This window comes from Budorcas taxicolor, chromosome X (genome assembly GCF_023091745.1).
Source record: "Budorcas taxicolor isolate Tak-1 chromosome X, Takin1.1, whole genome shotgun sequence".
Classification (NCBI taxonomy): Eukaryota; Metazoa; Chordata; class Mammalia; order Artiodactyla; family Bovidae; genus Budorcas; species Budorcas taxicolor.
Genome location: NC_068935.1, coordinates 28,101,902 through 28,119,162, shown reverse-complemented (window position 1 = coordinate 28,119,162; position 17,261 = coordinate 28,101,902). Strand labels below are relative to the sequence as shown.

General features: G+C 42.6%; 1 pseudogene; it reads right to left on the bottom strand.

Moving 5' to 3' along the window:
* Positions 1–16,438: 16,438 nt before the first annotated feature.
* On the bottom strand, positions 16,439–16,785 carry LOC128070256 (40S ribosomal protein S26-like; annotated as a pseudogene).
* Positions 16,786–17,261: the final 476 nt, after the last annotated feature.

Genomic DNA, 17,261 nt, shown 5'->3' with positions numbered 1-17,261 from the left:
GAGTACAAAAAAAAGCAGGTCAAAGGCTAACAGAATTTTGCCAAGAGAATGCACTGGTCTTAGCAAACACCCTCTTCCAACAACACAAGAGAAGACTACACAAGGACATCACCAGATGGTCAATACTGAAATCAGATTGATTATATTATTTGCAGCCAAAGATGGAGAAACTCTATACAGTCAGCAAAAACAAGACTGGGAGCTGACTGTGGCTCAGATCATGAACTCCTTATTGCCAAATTCAGACTTAATTTTGATAATACTGATAATTAAACTCTCAGTTCAGTTCAGTCACTCAATTGTATCTGACTCTTTGTTACCTCATGGACTGCAGCACACCAGGCTTCCCTGTCCATCACCAACTCCCAGAGCTTGCTCAAACTCATGTCCATCAAGTTGGTGATGCCATCCAGTCATCTTATCCTCTGTTGTCCCCTTCTCCTTCAATTAAACTCTAGGTAAAAGAAGAAATGTTATATTGAAATAATATCATAAGTAGTTAAATATTTACTGTTCCTTTGGTATCATATTTCTTATGGTAAAATATTAAATTCAAATATTAATAAGGAAAACAACTGGTCCTGAATATTCAGGCTCCCAGAGGAACACAATAATGAATCATTTTTGAAGCTAGACAGCTTCACCCTTAATCTGCTCAGGGAATAGGAACACAGTCATTTTTCAATCATCTTTTTATAAAATGAATGTAAATTTCTTATTAGTCTGTTCCCAAAATGGAAATGGCCTTCTAACATCATTATGATAAATATTTGTGCAAGAAATTCAGGCATTAACTTAATATATAAAGAGGAAAGGAGGTTCAGAGTTTTAGTTTTGCAAGATGAAAAATGTTCTGTAGATGGGGGTGATGATAGTTGCATAGCAATGTGAATGTACTTGGGCTTCCCTGGTGGCTCAGTGGTAAAGAATCCACCTGCAATGCAGGAGACGCAGGAGACATGGGTTCGATCCCTGGGTTGGGAAGATTCCTTGGAGGAGGGTATGGCAACCCACTCCAGTATTCTTGCCTGGAGAGAATTGTTGAGACCCTGGAGGGGGCCTGGCCAACCAAATGACACTTAAGCAGAGACCCGAAAGAAATGAGGGAATTGTTATGTAAATTAAACAAATAGTCTCGTTTAGGCTTCAGAAATTAAACAGATTAAATTTTATTTAATAAATAATCTTGTTTTAGGCATAAATAGTCCTGTTTAGGCATCCGGGAACCCATTCCAGTACTCTTGCCTGGAAAATCCCATGGGAGGAGGAGCCTTGAAGGCTGCAGTCCATGAGGTCGCTAAGAGCTGGACACGACTGAGTGACTTCCCTTTCACTTTTCACTTTCATGCATTGGAGAAGGAAATGGCAACCCACTCCAGTGTTCTTGCCTGGAGAATCCCAGGGACGGGGGAGGCCGGTGGGGTGCTGTCTACGGGGTCGCACAGAGTCAGACATGACTGAAGCAACTTAGCAGCAGCAGCAGGCATCTGGGAGTTGGTGATGGACAAGGAAGCACGGCATGCTGCAGTCCATGGGGGTCACAAAGAGTCAGACAAGACTGAGCGACTGAACTGAACTGAGGCTTCAGAGACAAAGCAGAGCAGGCCCTGACTGGGAATAACTGCCTGTTGTGAGTGCAAGACTTGCAGCACCATAGATAAGATGGGGAAGAAATCTTGAGATTGTTGAGACCCTGGAGGGGGCCTGGCCAACCAAGCTCCAGGCTTAGTAGCATTCCAAGCTTTATAAGACCAAACAAATAGCAGTAACATAAAACCAGGCTTGCAGTTTGGTCACAGATTGATGATGATATCAGTTTGCTTCAGTCCTGGGATTATAAGTGGGAACCCAGAACTGCAGTCTTTGAAGTCTCACCCACGGAGCAGACATGCTGCCTAGGACCCTTTCCCAGTTGGGATCCCAGATGTGCTGTGACATGGGACTTCCCAGCACTGTTTAAGTGTGGATGTTGGTCAAAATCCAATTTGTTGATGTATTCTCTGCTTTTTCTAGTTCTCTCTTTTTTTTAACATTAGTATGTTAAAAGTAAGCTAGATAAATCTCTAATGAATATCTATATCATTTATCTGTATATAACAAGTGGTTTATTTTGTTAACAAATCCTTTGAAATTGAGACAAAAGTGAAAACTTTCAGCACAACAGGAGTGAGCCATGTAGAGGGAATAACCAAGGCCAAGGTCTCAAGACAGAAGTAGGTTTGGCAAATTCAAGGACCAACAGAAAAGCCAGGGTGACTGGAAGAGAGGAAGTGAAGGGAGAGGAGCAGGAGAGAAGGTCAGAGAGGTGTGGAGGATCCCAATCGCACAGGTCTCTGAAGACCGTAAAGAGGACTTTGGATTTTACTCTGAGTGAGGACAGAAATCATTGGAGCATTTTGAGCAGAGGAAGGACCTGATATGGCTTTGGCTTAAAAAACATGACTCTGGTTGCTGCGTTGGGACTGAACTGAAAGTAGGCAAGGCAAGAAGAAGGGAGAAAAATTAGGAGGCTAGTGTAGTCATCCAGGTGGGAAATGATGGTGGCTGAGACCAGAGTGGTGGTGATGAAGATGGGGAGAGGTGCTCAGATTGTGTACATATATAGATGGTGGAGCCAACAGTATTTGCTGAAGGGCTGGATATAGGCAGAGGTCAATCTAGGCTTTGAGAGACCTGAAGCTTATACACTTTGTGGGGGGGATGGTTCTCTCTTCATAAGGATACAAAATTAGGTACAAAAATGAATATTTATTTATAATGAGACAAGAAATCACAATATCTTACAAATTTATAAAAGCTCACAAATACTACAAACATCAGACAAGGTAGAAAATAACCTAATATTAACTTCCTAATACACCCCTACAAAGTCTTTTACTATATATATAAAAATTGTTAGTATAGTTGTATACTATTAGTATACTAGTATTCTAGTATACTAGTATATTAGTATATCTATTGTATGCTATTTTTAACTGTGGTGTTGGAGAAGATTCTTGAGAGTCCCTTGGACTGCCAGGAGATGAAACCAGTCCATCCTAAAGGAAATCAGTCCTGAATATTCATTGGAAGGACTGATGCTGAAGCTGAAACTCCAATACTGTGGCCACCTGATGGGAAGAGCTGACTCATTGGAAAAGACCCTGATGCTGGGAAAGAGTGAAGGCAGGAGGAGAAGGAGATGACAGAGGATGAGATGGTTGGATGACATCACCGACTCAATGGACATGAGTTTGAGTAAACTCTGGGAGTTGGTGATGGACAGGGAGGCCTGGTGTGCTGCAGTCCATGGGGTCACAAAGTGTCAGACATGACTGAGCGACTGAACTGAACTGATATTATTAGTATACAATAGTATAGTTGTATAGTATTTATTCACCTGTTCATATGATAATTTCATAATATTTAATATAAATAATAGAAAGATAATTTTCTCTTCCAGCACAGTTGATCAAAATTTCTATTTTAAAAAATCTACAAACAATAAATGCTAGAGATGTGCTCAGTCACTCAGTCGTGGCTGACTCTTTGCAACCCCATGGACCCCACCAGGCTCCTCTGTCCATGGAATTTTCCAGGCAAGAATACTGGGGTGGGTTGCCATTTCCTTTTCCAGGAAAATAGTGTCTAAATTACTGGTGAAGGTATGGAGTAAAGGGAATCCTCCTACACTGTTGGTGGGAACATAAGTTGGTGCAGCCACTATGGAGAACAGTATGGAGGTTCCTTAAAAAACTAAAATTAGAACTATGATATGACCCTGCAATCCCACTCCTAGGCATATACTCAGAGAAATTCATAATTCAAAAAGATATATGCACCCCAGTGTTTATAGCAGTGAATTGATAATAGTGAAGACATGGAGGCTAACTAAATGTCCATTGACAGATGCTGCTGCTGCTAAGTTGCTTCAGTGGTGTCCAACTCTGTGCGATCCCATAGATGGCAGCCCACCAGGCTCCCCCGTCCCTGGGATTCTCTAGGCAAGAACACTGGAGTGGGTTGCCATTTCCTTCTCCAATGCATGAAAGTGAAAATGAAAGTGAAGTCGCTCAGTTGTGTCCAACTCTTAGCGACCCCATGGACTGCAGCCCACCAGGCTCCTCCTCCCATGGGATTTTCCAGGCAAGAGTACTGGAGTCGGGTGCCATTGCCTTCTCCGTCCATTGACAGAAGAATGGATAAAGAAGATGTGGTACATATATACAATGGAATATTCAGTTCAGTTCAGTCGCTCAGTCGTGTCAGACTCTTTGCGACCCCATGGATCACAGCACACCAGGCCTCCCTGTCCATCACCAACTCCCGGAGCTTACTCAAACTCATGTCCATCGAGTTGGTGATGCCATCCAGCCATCTCATCCTCTGTTCTCCCCTTTTCCTCCTGCCATCAATCTTTCCCAGAATCAGGTCTTTTCAAATGAGTCAGCTCTTCGCATGAGGTGGCCACAGTATTGGAGTTTCAGCTTCACCATCAGTCCTTCCAATGAACACCCAGGACTGATCTCCTTTAGGATGGACTGGTTGAATCTCCTCACAGCCCAAGGGACTCTCAAGAGTCTTCTCCAACACCACAGTTCAAAAGCATCAATTCTTTGGCACTCAGCTTTCTTTATAGTCCAACTTTCACATCCATACACTACCATTGGAAAAAACATACCCTTGACTAGACGGACCTTTGTTGGCAAAGTGATGTCTCTGCTTTTTAATATGCTGTCTAGGTTGGTCATAACTTTCCTTCCAAGCAGTAAGCGTCTTTTAATTCACGGCTGCAATCACCATCTGCAGTGATTTTGGAGCCCCCCAAAATAAAGTCTGACACTGTTTCCACTGTTTCCCCATCTATTTGCCATGAAGTGATGAGACCAGATGCCATGATCTTAGTTCTCTGAATGTTGGGCTTTAAGCCAACTTTTTCACTCTCCTCTTTCCCTTTTCATCAAGAGGCTCTTTAGTTCTTCTCCACTTTCTGCCGTAAGGGTGGTGTCATTTGCATATCTGAGTTTATTGATATTTCTCCCGGCAATCTTGATTCCAGCTTGTGCTTCCTCCAGCTCAGCATTTCTCGTGATGTACTCTGCATATAAGTTAAAATAGCAGGGTGACAATATACAGCTTTGACGTACTCCTTTTCCTATTTGGAACCAGTCTGTTGTTCCATGTCCAGTTCTAACTATTGCTTCTTCATCTGCATACAGATTTCTCAGGAGGCAGGTCAGGTTGTCTGGCATTCCCATCTCTTTAAGAATTTTCCACAGTTTGTTGTGATCCACACAGTCAGGGCTTTGGCATAATCAACAAAGCAGAAGTAGATGTTTTTCAGGAACTCTCTTGCTTTTTTTATGATCCAACAGATGTTGGCAATTTGATCTCTGATTCCTCTGCCGTTTCTAAATCAAGCTTGAACATTTGGAAGTACATGGTTCATGTACTGTTGAAGCCTGTCTTGGAGAATTTTGGGTGTTACTTTCCTGGCATGTGAGATGAGTGCAATTGTGTGATAGTTTGAACATTCTTTGGCATTGCCTTTCTTTGGGATTGGAATGAAAACTGACCTTTTCTAGTCCTGTGGCCACTGCTGAGTTTTCCAAATTTGCTGACATATTGAGTGCAGCACTTTCACAGCATCATCTTTTAGGATTTGAAATAGCTCAACTGCAATTCCATCACCTCCACTAGCTTTGTTCGTAGCGATGCTTCCTAAGTCCCACTTGACTTTGCATTCCAGGAGATCTGGCTCTAAGTGAGTGATCACACCATTGTGAATATCTAGGTCATACTCCAGTGTTCTTGCCTGGAGAATCCCAGGGACGGGGGACCCTGGTGGTCTGCCATCTCTGGGGTCACACAGAGTCGGACACAACTGAAGCTACTTAGCAGCAGTAGCAGTAGCAGCAAACATCTTTTTAGTATAGTTCTTCTGTATATTGTTGCCATCTCTTCTTAATATCTTCTGCTTCTGTTAGGTCCATGCCATTTCTGTCCTTTATTGAGCCCATCTTTGCATGAAATGTTCCTTTGGTATCTCTAACTTTCTTGAAGAAATCTCTAGTCTTTCCCATTCTATTATTTTCCTCTATTTTTTTTGCACTGATCACTGAGGAAGGCTTTCTTATCTCTCCTTGCTATTCTTTGGAACTCTGCATTCAAATGGGTATATCTTTCCTTTTCTCCTTTACCTTTAGCATCCCTTCTTTTCTCAGCTATTCATAAGCCCTCCTCAGATAACCATTTTGCCTTCTCACGTTTCTTTTTCTTGGGGATGGTCTTGATCACTGCCTCTTGTACAATGTCACGAACCTCCATTCATAGTTCTTCAGGCCCTCTGTCTATCAGATATAATCCTTTGAATCTATTTGTCACTTCCACTGTATAATTGTAAGGGATTTGATTTAGATCATAGCTGAATGGTCTAGTGGTTGTTTTTTTTTTTTTTTTTTTATACTTTCTTCAATTTAAGAACATACACTGAACTGGGGAAACAGACTCTTGGAGGGCAAAAACAGAATGTTGTGCACACCAGGGCCCAGGAGAAAGGAGCAGTACCCCACAAGAGACTGACCCAGATTTACCTGTGAGTGTCTAGGAGTCTTCCAGCACAGGCATGGGTCGATGGTGGCATTGGTGGTGGCTGCAGGGTCAGGGACATTGAGTGTGGTAGTGCACAGGACCTCTTGAAGGAGGTTGCCTTTATCTTCATTACCTCCACCGTAGTTTGGCCTCAGGTCAAACAACAGGGAGGGAACACAGCCCCTCCTCAACAACAGAAAATTGGATTAAAGATTTATTGAGCATGGCCCCTTTTGCATTCCAGTCCCCTATAATGAAAAAGGCATCTTCTTTGGGTGTTAGTTCTAGAGGTCTTGTAGGTCTTCATAGAACTGTTCAACTTCAGCTTCTTCAGCATTATTGGTCAGGGCATAGCTTTGGATTACTGTGATATTGAATGGTTTGCCTTGGAAATGAACAGAGATCATTCTGTCATTTTTGAGATTGCATCCAAATACTGCATTTCAGACTTTTCTTTTTCAGCATTCAGAAAACTAAGATCATGGCATCTGGTCCCATCACTTCATGGCAAATAAATGGGGCAACAGTGGAAGCAGTGACAGACTTTATTTTGGGGGGCTCCAAAATCACTGCAGATGGTGATGGCATGAAATTAAAAGACACTTGTTCCTTGGAAGAAAGCTATGAACAACCTAGACAGCTTATTAAAAAGCAGAGACATTACTTTGCCAACAAAGGTCCATCCAATCAAAGCTATGGTTTTTCCAGGAGTCATGTATGGATGTGAGAGTTAGGCTATAAAGAAAGCTGAGTGCTGAAGAATTTTGTGCTTTTGAACTGTGGTGTTCGAGAAGACTCTTGAGAGTCCCTTGAACTGCCAGAAGATGCAACCAGTCCATCCTAAAGGAAATCAGTCCTGAATATTCATTGGAAGGACTGATGCTGAAGCTGAAACTCCAATACTTTGGCCACCTGATGTGAAGAACTGACTCATTTGAAAAGACTCTGATGCTGGGAAAGATTGAAGGCGGGAGGAGAAGGGGACGACAGAGGATCAGATGGTTGGATGGCATCACCGACTAAATGGACATGAGTTTGGGTAAACTCCAGGAGTTGGTGATGGACAGAGAGGCTTGGCATGCTGCAGTCCATGGGGTCGCAAAGAGTTGAACATGAATGAGCAACTGAACTGAACAGAACTGAGCATGACCCTGCCCATCAGAACAAGACCCAGTTTCCACCTCAGTCAGTCTCTCCCATCAGGAAGCTTCCTTAATCCTCTCATCCTTATCCCTCAGAGGGCAGACAGAATGAAAACCACAATCACTGAAAACTAATCAAACTGATCACATCAACCACAGCCTTGTCTAACTCAATGAAACTATGACCCACAGGGTGTAGGGCCACCCAAGACAGATGGGTCATGGTGGAGAGTTCTGACAAAATGTGGTCCACTGGAAAAGGGAATGGCAAATCACTTCAGTATTCTTGCCTCTGGCATGCTGCAGTCCATGGAATTGCAAAGAGTTGATACAACTGAGCGACTGAACTGAACTGACTGATTATACCAGTTATGCAATATCACTGATGCAAGAGAGAGGAGGGAGAAAAGTGGCATGGATTGAGAGCCTACTGGGTGTCAAGGGTCTTGTCAGTACATCCAGTGACCTGTGCTTCCCCAGACCCCACTCACTTGTCCATGCTCTCAGGCCAGGCTGGATTGAATCATCTGCATTTTGTGAAATTGGGCTCGACAGGATCACCTGTTACTTCCCTGTCACTAAATTCCTATATGTACTTACTTTTCAATCCTTGTTAGCCTGAAATCCTAGCAGCAGTCAGCACAGATGACCACACCCTTCTTATCAGAATTCCTTCTTTTAGTTCATTACCAGAGCTTTCTGATTCTACTTCCTTTTTATTTTTATTTTTTATTTTATTTTTTTTTAATTTTAATTTTTACTTTATTTTACTTTACAATACTGTATTGGTTTCGACATACATTGACATGAATCCACCACGGGTGTACATGCGATTTTGGCTGCACCCTGCATGTGGGACCTTAGTTTCCTCCCCAGGGATTGAACCCATGCCTCCTGCACTGGAAGGCACTGTGTTAACCACTGGACCACCAGGGAAGTCCTTAACTCTACTTCCTAAATAAAAAATCTTTCCACCTCTCTCCATATCCATTGTTACCACCCAAAGTAGTCGGAGACACCATTGTCTCTCACCTGAACTACTTCAGTAGCCTCTTAACTGCTCTCCTTGCCTCTGATCTTCATCCTCTTACCCTGCTCCCCCACCCCTGTCACCACCATCACAGGGATCCATTTTCTATATACAACTGCCAATGGTATTTGTGAACTATGATCACATCACTCCCTTGGTTATAACTCCTCAATGGATTTTCCTTGCTTGGGACTTCCTTACTCTGGTCTACAGATCTCTTCCCCCTTTGGCTCCTGCCTACCTTTCGTGACTCCAGATTGAGCCACTTTCCTTTTTGACCATACTCTTAGGGACTTCTTTGAATTCTTTGAATAAGCCACACATCTTTCACCTCTCACCTTTGCATTTGCATTCCCACTGCCTGGGCTACTCTTGATTCATTTATTTATTCATTCAACAGATATTTATTGAGTGCCTACTAAGTGCTAGACACTATTCTAAATATTGAGAATATTTGTTGTTGTTTAGTTGCTTAGTCCTGTCTGACTCTCTTGTGGCCCCTTGGCCTGTAGCCTGCCAGGCTCCTCTGCCCATGGGATTTCCCAGGCAAGAATACTGGAATGGGTTGACATTTTCTTCTCCAGGGGATATTCCTGAGCCAGGGATTGAACCTGCATCTCTTGCATTGGCAGATGGATTCTTTACCAGGGAGCCACCATAGCAATGAGTAAATTAATATTCCTGTGCCTGTTAGCAGGTTGCATTCTAGAAGGAAGTGAGAGATTAAAAAGAATAAGTAAAATCAATAAGTAAACCACCTAGTGTTTTAGAAAGGGATAAGCACTATGGAAAAAAGAAGTAGAGAGCAAAGTAAGAGAGATCAAGAGTGCAGAGAAGGGTGAGTGAGTGAAATTTTTCATGGCAAGATCAAAGTAAGTCTCACTGAGACAGTCATACTTAAAGACTTGAAGGAAGTGACAGAAAAAGCCACGTGGATGTCTGAATGAAGAACTTTTGTTGGGGGTGGCAGGGGTACCTGGTGGGATTTCTTTGGGGAACAGCAAGGAGCATGGTATGGGTGGAGTGGAGCAAGTGCAGGGAAGTGTGATTGGAGATGACTGCAAACTAGCTGCTGGAGGCTAGATCATGAAGGGGCAAGTAGGCTGCTTTATGGAGTTTGGTTTTTCTCTGATTAAGATATGAAGCTGTTGGAAGGTTTTGAGCAGAACAGTTATATAATCTAATTAATGGCATGAAAAGCTCCTTCTGTCTGCTATGTGGAGAATAGACTGTAGGGGGTGGAGTATGATAGGGATGAAGCAGGGAGACTGTCAGCAAGCAGCTGCAGTAAGGCAAGTGAGAGAAGGTGGCGGCTTAGCTTAGGGGAGTAGCAGCAGTCAAGGTGGTGAGAAGGGGTTGGATTATGAATATATTTTGACAGTACAGCCATCTGGACTTGCTGGTTGGGTATAACATATAAGCAGGGCTGTAGTCTATATGTAAGACTTGAAGCTGTTAAGATTTGTGGGACTTTTTTTTAAGAGTACAACATTAGGTAGAAAAGTGAGTATGTATTTAAGGTGAGAATAAAATCACAATGATCAGTCAGGCTTTGTCAAGTCAAAGTGGGTGGGTCAGATACTCTGAGACTTATGTGATTTGGTATGCAGGGATTCATCAAGAATACATCACACACACACACACACACACACACACACACACACACTGCTTACAGTCCTGCTACAGGTGTTTGCCTTACAAACATAGATATTCTGATTGATTTTACTTGAAAGTGAAAGTGTTAGTCGCTCAGTCATATCTGACTCTTTGTGACCCTATGGACTGTAGCCTGCCAGGCTCCTCTGTCCCTGGAATTTTCTGGGCAAGAATACTGGAATGGGTTGCCATTTCCTTCTCCAGGGGATATTCCTGACTCAGGGATCAAACTCAGGTTTCCTGCATTGCAGGCAGAATTTTTACCATCTGAGCTACCAGGGAAGCCCATTTTGCTTAATGGACCAGAAGGAAAAAAAAAGAGCAGCCTGCACTTGAACTTGTGTATGCTACATTGTCCAGTGTATTTTTAACAAGAGCGAAATTTTGTTTTTATTTAGACATCAATAAGAACCAAACTTTCCGCAAACAGCTCCATAATTTGGGAGAATTCTGCATAGACTAGATTCTGGCTGTGTACATTTCAAACCTTCTGTCACTTCTACAATCTGTATACTTCCTATGCCAAGTGCCATAGGACAGATTCCCATCACAATATGACTTCTGGTTCTCCACTGTCCTGTCATGAACCCAGGAAGTGAATGCAAACCACATGGATGTATCTCCCCAAAGCCCAGCTAAATGTGTCTACACGTTAACTTCCAGTAAACAGGATCCCCAAAATGTCCATGGTCACTCAACTACCATGCAACACAAGGGGAAAATGTGATGGAAGGAATGTTGGAGTGTAAAGAGACAGTGGTCTCAACTGACTGCAGTTAAAATATCTTTCCCAATCATACAAAAATCTATGACAATGTGAACACATGCCTATGGACCTGTTCAGGACCTTGGAATGTGAGGGCCCCTGAAACTAAAACTTTATCAGCTTCAAGAAAAGATGGCACTGGATATGAGGGGTATGATGGCACTGGATATGGGATGTGACAGGAAGAGAAACATTTCAGATGATTCTAAGGTTTTGGGCCTGAGAAGTCAGCAGGATGAAGTTGCCCTTGCTGATGTGGCAAAGATGGGAGGAGCTGGCTGGTCAAATAGTGGGGGGTAGAGAGCGGGTGGAGACAGAGAGACAGGGCTGTATTAGGATTGAGATGCCAAAAAATGATACACATGAACTTATATACAGAACAAATATAAAACCACAGACACAGAAGACACACTTATGATTACTAAAGGGAAAGGTAGGGAGGGATAAATTAGGAGTTTGGGATTAGCAGATGCACACTACTATATATAAAATAGATAATCAACAAGGTCCTACTGTATAGCACAGGGGCTTCCCAGATGGCTGACTGGTAAAGAATCTGCCTGCTAGTGCAGGAGACATGGGTTCGATTCCTGAGTCAGGAAGATCCCCTGGAGGAAGAAATGGTGACCTGCTCTAGTATTCTTGCCTGGAGAATCCCATGAACAGAGGAGCCTGGTGGGCTACAGTCCATGGGGTCAGAAAGAGTTGGACACGACTGAGCAGGCACACATGCCTGTATAGCTCAGGGAACACTACTCAATATCCTGTATTAACCTATAATGGAAAGGTATCTGAAACAGAGTATATATATATGTTTCTGAATCACTTTGCTGTATACTTGAAATTAATAGAACATTGTAAATCAACTATACTTCAATAGTAAAAAGTAAGAAAAGAAAATATTATGCAAAAAAAGAGAATGAGATGCCTATTAAACAGCCAAGCAGAGAAGTCAAGTGGCAGTTTTCACCATTCCTTTTGTGACTTACTCCTGCTCATCTCTCACAGTTCAGCTAAGCATTCTGTTAGGCAGTTAGAATAGGAAAAAGGAGTCCAGAATGGCAGTGGCTAAAAGACAAAGAAGAGGAAAAATCCATGAAAATAGAACAAAGCAAAGTCCAAGGAGCAGAGTGAGAACCTCAGGTGAAACAACAGCCCTCCTGGCTATCCCAATTTACATAGGGCAGTCTCAGGGGAGGAGAAAAAACATATACAAAGAGGAGCCAAAATTCAGTCACTGGCTTCTCTTCACGTCTTTTGGGTTGGCCTACCCTCAAGCCTCTAGGATGTATTTTCCTTTACTTGCCAAATAAAACTGAGCTGTAACACTGATCCATCCGTCGTTTCAAAGCAGCAAGACAGAACTGAGGAAATTACAACCCCCGCGCCCCGCCCCCGACAGTTCCCTCCTCATCTCAGACTGGCTGTGAAGGTTAAGTCTACTGTTATACATTCTGTAGCCCCCTTACCTCTCTTTTTTGCCATCCCTGTGATTACATTTTTAATGGTTGTCTCTCCTGCACTGCACTAGACAAAGCTGAGACTGTGTATTCCGTCTTGCTACTGTGCCTACTGTGTACCACAGTGCCTGGTGCCGAGTAGGTCTTAAGAATTGTTGGTTGAGTAAATGAAGAGAGGTCAAGTAACTTTTCCAACTCACAACAAGAAGACAGCAGAGCTAAGATGGATGGGGGCATACTTCTTCCACTTAAAAAAAAGCCAAGCCAAACACATGTATAGGAAAATGCATGATATACCAATGAGTTGTCACCAATTGAATACACTTGGGTAACTAGCCCAGTAGACAGCACAGGGACAGCATCCTAGAACCCCTCACACTCCTCTTCTGAACCACACCACCACCCCTTATTCCCCCAGGTGACCACCATCATGATTTCTGTTTTTTTATTAAATTGTATTCATTTACTTTTAGCTGCACTATGTCTTTGTTGCTGTGTATGGGCTTTCTCTAGTTGTGGCGAGCAGGGGCCACTCTCTAATTGTGGTGCATGGGCTTCTCATTGCAGTGACTTCTCTTGCTGCAGAGCATAGGCTCTAGAGCACTAGCCTCAATAGTTGTGGCTCCTGGGCTTAGTTGCCCCAAGGCATATGGAATCTTCCAGGACTAGAATCTTCCAGGACTGTCTCCTGCATTGGCAGGTGGATTCTTAACCACTGAACCACCAGGGAAACCCCCATCCTGATTTCCAACACCATTAATTAGCATTTATTTCAGAACTTTATATAAATGGTCTATCCAGTATCTATGCTTTTGTGTCTGTGTGTATGAAATTTATAAATGGTGTTGTGAGTAGCAGTAGTTGCTCATTTTCATAGCTGTATAGCAATTCTCAAACTTTTTGGTCTTGGAACCTGTTTCCATTTATAAAAACTATCGAGGAAGCTAAAGAACTTGTGTTTCTGTGAGTTGTATCTAAGATATTTACTGTATAGGAAATTAAACTGAGAAATTAAAAAAAATATTTAACTCATTAAAAATATCAAATTCATTACATGTTAATGTATATAACAGATTTTAATGAAAATAATTGTATTTTCTAGAACAAAAAATAGGGAGAAATGTGACAGTGAGTATGAATGAGAGTCTGGGCAAATATGTCAGAATATTGACACTGTGCTGCTGGGAGGGCCTAGGTTCCAGAGGTCTTGGCCAAAACCCAGAGGCAACAGGAATGGTGATGGGGCAGAAGGATTTGTCATCTTTTGAGTTCTGCACATCAATTAGCAATAGATACAAATAAGCCGGCCTAGGAGACATGACATTAGTATGTTGCAAAACACCCAGTACATTTGATAAATGTGTAAATGCATGATGTAAGGAATAAAGTTGATCCAGTTTGGGTAGGAAGCGAAGAGGATGGGAAAATTCTGTCCAGGCAAGTGGAGATGGGAATGTTGGCAGAAGATAATATCTGTTTTCTTGGGAGGCAGAAGGCATACTTGTCAGGGTGACGGGAAAACCCCTTGGTGTGGTTTTCATGGCCCCAGTTGGCTTTTCAGGCCCCATCTGTCACTCTGATGCTCCAGCCATTTCTTTCCCCAGACAGGTGCAAACACATGCATCCATGTTGTTCATTCTTCATGCTACTTCCTTTAGCTGCAGTGGCATCCTTCTTCCATTCTTAACTAGGTAAACTGGAGACCCTCAGGACCCACCTGACATGCCTCCTCTTAAGCATCTTCCTAGGCACCAAACTACTTCCCTTACCTCCCCACTCCAGCTAATATCCATTCTCTCATGCTCCCATAACACTTTGTGCTCATCTCTGTCTTAGAACTTGACAATGATAACTTTCGTTATCATCATCCAAGTGTCTTCCCCTCTAGACCATGAACTAGGATAAGCCATGGGTCTTAGGTACTGATGAGTCCCTACCCTCTAGTACAGCTCCAGGCAGTCAGTGGTACTTGCTTCTCTGCCCACAACAATGTCTCCTTATGAGGCATTGCACACAGGAGTGCAGTACATATTTACTGATTTATCTGTGATGTGTGGAACAGGCTGATCCGAACATTTCAGAGAACTTTAGGTCATGTTCATTTACTTTGTCAGTGGCTGGTTAATTAACCTTCCATTGTCAAGTTGACCCTGAACTGGATAGATGAGAAACAGTCCTTGTTTAAAGGTTGATTAAAGGCAGGAGATCCCTTTGGAAAACATTTTGACAGTTTCTAGAAATGTTAAACATACACCTACCATGTTCACTCTTAGGTTATTTACCCAAGAGAAATGAAAGTCTATGTACATACAAAGACTTGTACAAGAATGTCCACAGCAGATTTATTTATAATAGACCAAACCTAGGAACAGCCCACGGAGAAGGCAATGGCACTCCACTCTAGTACTCTTGCCTGGAAAATCCCATGGACAGAGGAGCCTGGTGGGCTGCAGTCCATGGGGTCACTAAGAGTCAGACACGACTGAGCAACTTTACTTTCACTTTTCACTTTCATGCATTGGAGAAGGAAATGGCAACCCACTCCAGTGTTCTTGCCTGGAGAATTCCAGAGATGGAAGAGCCTGGTGGGCTGCCATCTATGGGGTCGCACATAGTCGGACACGACTGAAGCGACTTAGCAGCAGCAGCAGCAGGAACAGCCCAAATGTCCATCAATAGGTGAATGGATAAATTGTGATGTATCCATACAGTGGAATACTACATGCAACAATATGCTAAGTAAAAGAAGCTAGACCAAAAGAGTATGTACTATATGATTCTATTCACATAAAATTCTAGAAAACGCAAACTAATCTCTACTAACAAAGCAGCTTAGGCAATAAAGAATCTGCCTGCAATGCAAGAGAGCTGGGTTTGATCCCTGGCTCAGGAAGATATCCTGGAGAAGGGAATGGCAACCCATTCCAGTATTCTTGCCTGTAAATCCCAGGAACAGTGGAGCCTGGCGGGCTGTAGTCTGTGGGGTCGCAAAGAGTTGGACACGACTGAGCGACTAACACACACAACAAAACAGATCAGTGGTTGCCTCTGGATGGTGTGGGAAGGAGAGAGAGGCACAAAAGAGAGATTACACAGAGGTATGAGCTAACTTTTGGGGTTTTAGAAATGCTCGTTATCCTGATTATGGTGCTGGGTTCATAGGTGTTGACATATGTCAAGACTTGACAAATTATACTTTAAATATGTGCAGTTTATTGTGTGTCAGTTATTCTTGGATACAATTGCTTTAGAAAAAAATCCCATTAATCTATCTTGCACTTTGAATCAATCTTTTGCCCATGCTTGATTTTACAACATTCTCTATCTGTCATTTGGAAAATATTGTTTCACTGAGGTGTGCTGACTTTCCAAATACTGACACATTTTACTATACATTATCAAAAAAATCACATTTGTTACTATTAGCACAGGTCCCATCAGCAAAGTCTTTAACCATTTCAGAAGCTGTCAAACTCATGGTGGTAGATGAAGAAAGTGAAAGTGTTGGTTGCTTGGTCATGTCTGGCTCTTTTGCCACCCCATGGACTGTAGCCCGCCAGGCTCCTTTCTCCATGGCATTTCCCAAGCAAGACTACTGGAGTGGGTTACCATTCCCTTCTCCAGGGGATCTTCCCGACCCAGGGATGGAGTCTGGGTTTCCTGCGTTGCAGCCAGATTCTTTACTGTCTGAGCCACCAGGAAAGCCCCCATAGTGGTGGATAGATTTCCCCAAATTTGAATTTTTTTAAATGTAATTTCCATTTTATTATCTTTTCAAGGAACAGTATTTCTTCAGTCTTTAGGATTTAGCTCATTACATGGGCTTTGGTGGAGGCTGTGGGGCAGCAACCACAGGTCTAAATCGGGATGGAGGTGTTGGGTCCTTCTGGGCTTCCTGGATTCCCAACTGCGTTACTCTGAATGGCACAACTCATGCAGTAATGTAGTTTTACATACAGCTTGGGAAGCACATAGGTGTCAAAAACACTCGCTTTAGAAATAAATGTCTCTGATGGCTGTGGCATCTATGATGTTCCAAATGACAAACTTCTTAATGGCCTTATCTTTGGGCACACATTGGGCACAGTTGGTACAGCGAATAGGTTGTATGTGGCCATGGCCCTTTTGGGCACTACCACAGTTCCTTCTTTCCTTGGTCATCTTGGAGATGAGGAGGTGAGAGCCAAATTTGGAATTTTTATTTGAAAGCTCCATTGTCTCCATTGTTATCACTGGTAATAAACACTGTCAGTTAAGTGACAGACTCACTTCACTCATTTTCAAGGAGCTATCTGCCAAAAGCCTCAGTCTGAATAATTATAGTCTGTCTATTTTCTTTTCAAGCAAAAATGGTGTTCCGTGAAAAAAGTGTCTAATTCAGCTCACAAAAACAAGTACTTTTCCTTCAGGCAACGATTGCTCATTGATATGTAACAGATGTGCTTTATGCGTGCTCGCTATTTCATCACGTGGAAAATTTTCTAACTCTACTCAATGGTTGAAATTTTATACAATTAATTTTTATACTGTTTCATCAAGGGCTTTGTTTACTGGGAGTGTGTGGGGGTGAAGAACGCAGTGAATAGCAATACAGTTGGTATTGCTGCCTTAACACATGTTAAGGCAGCAGCAATTTT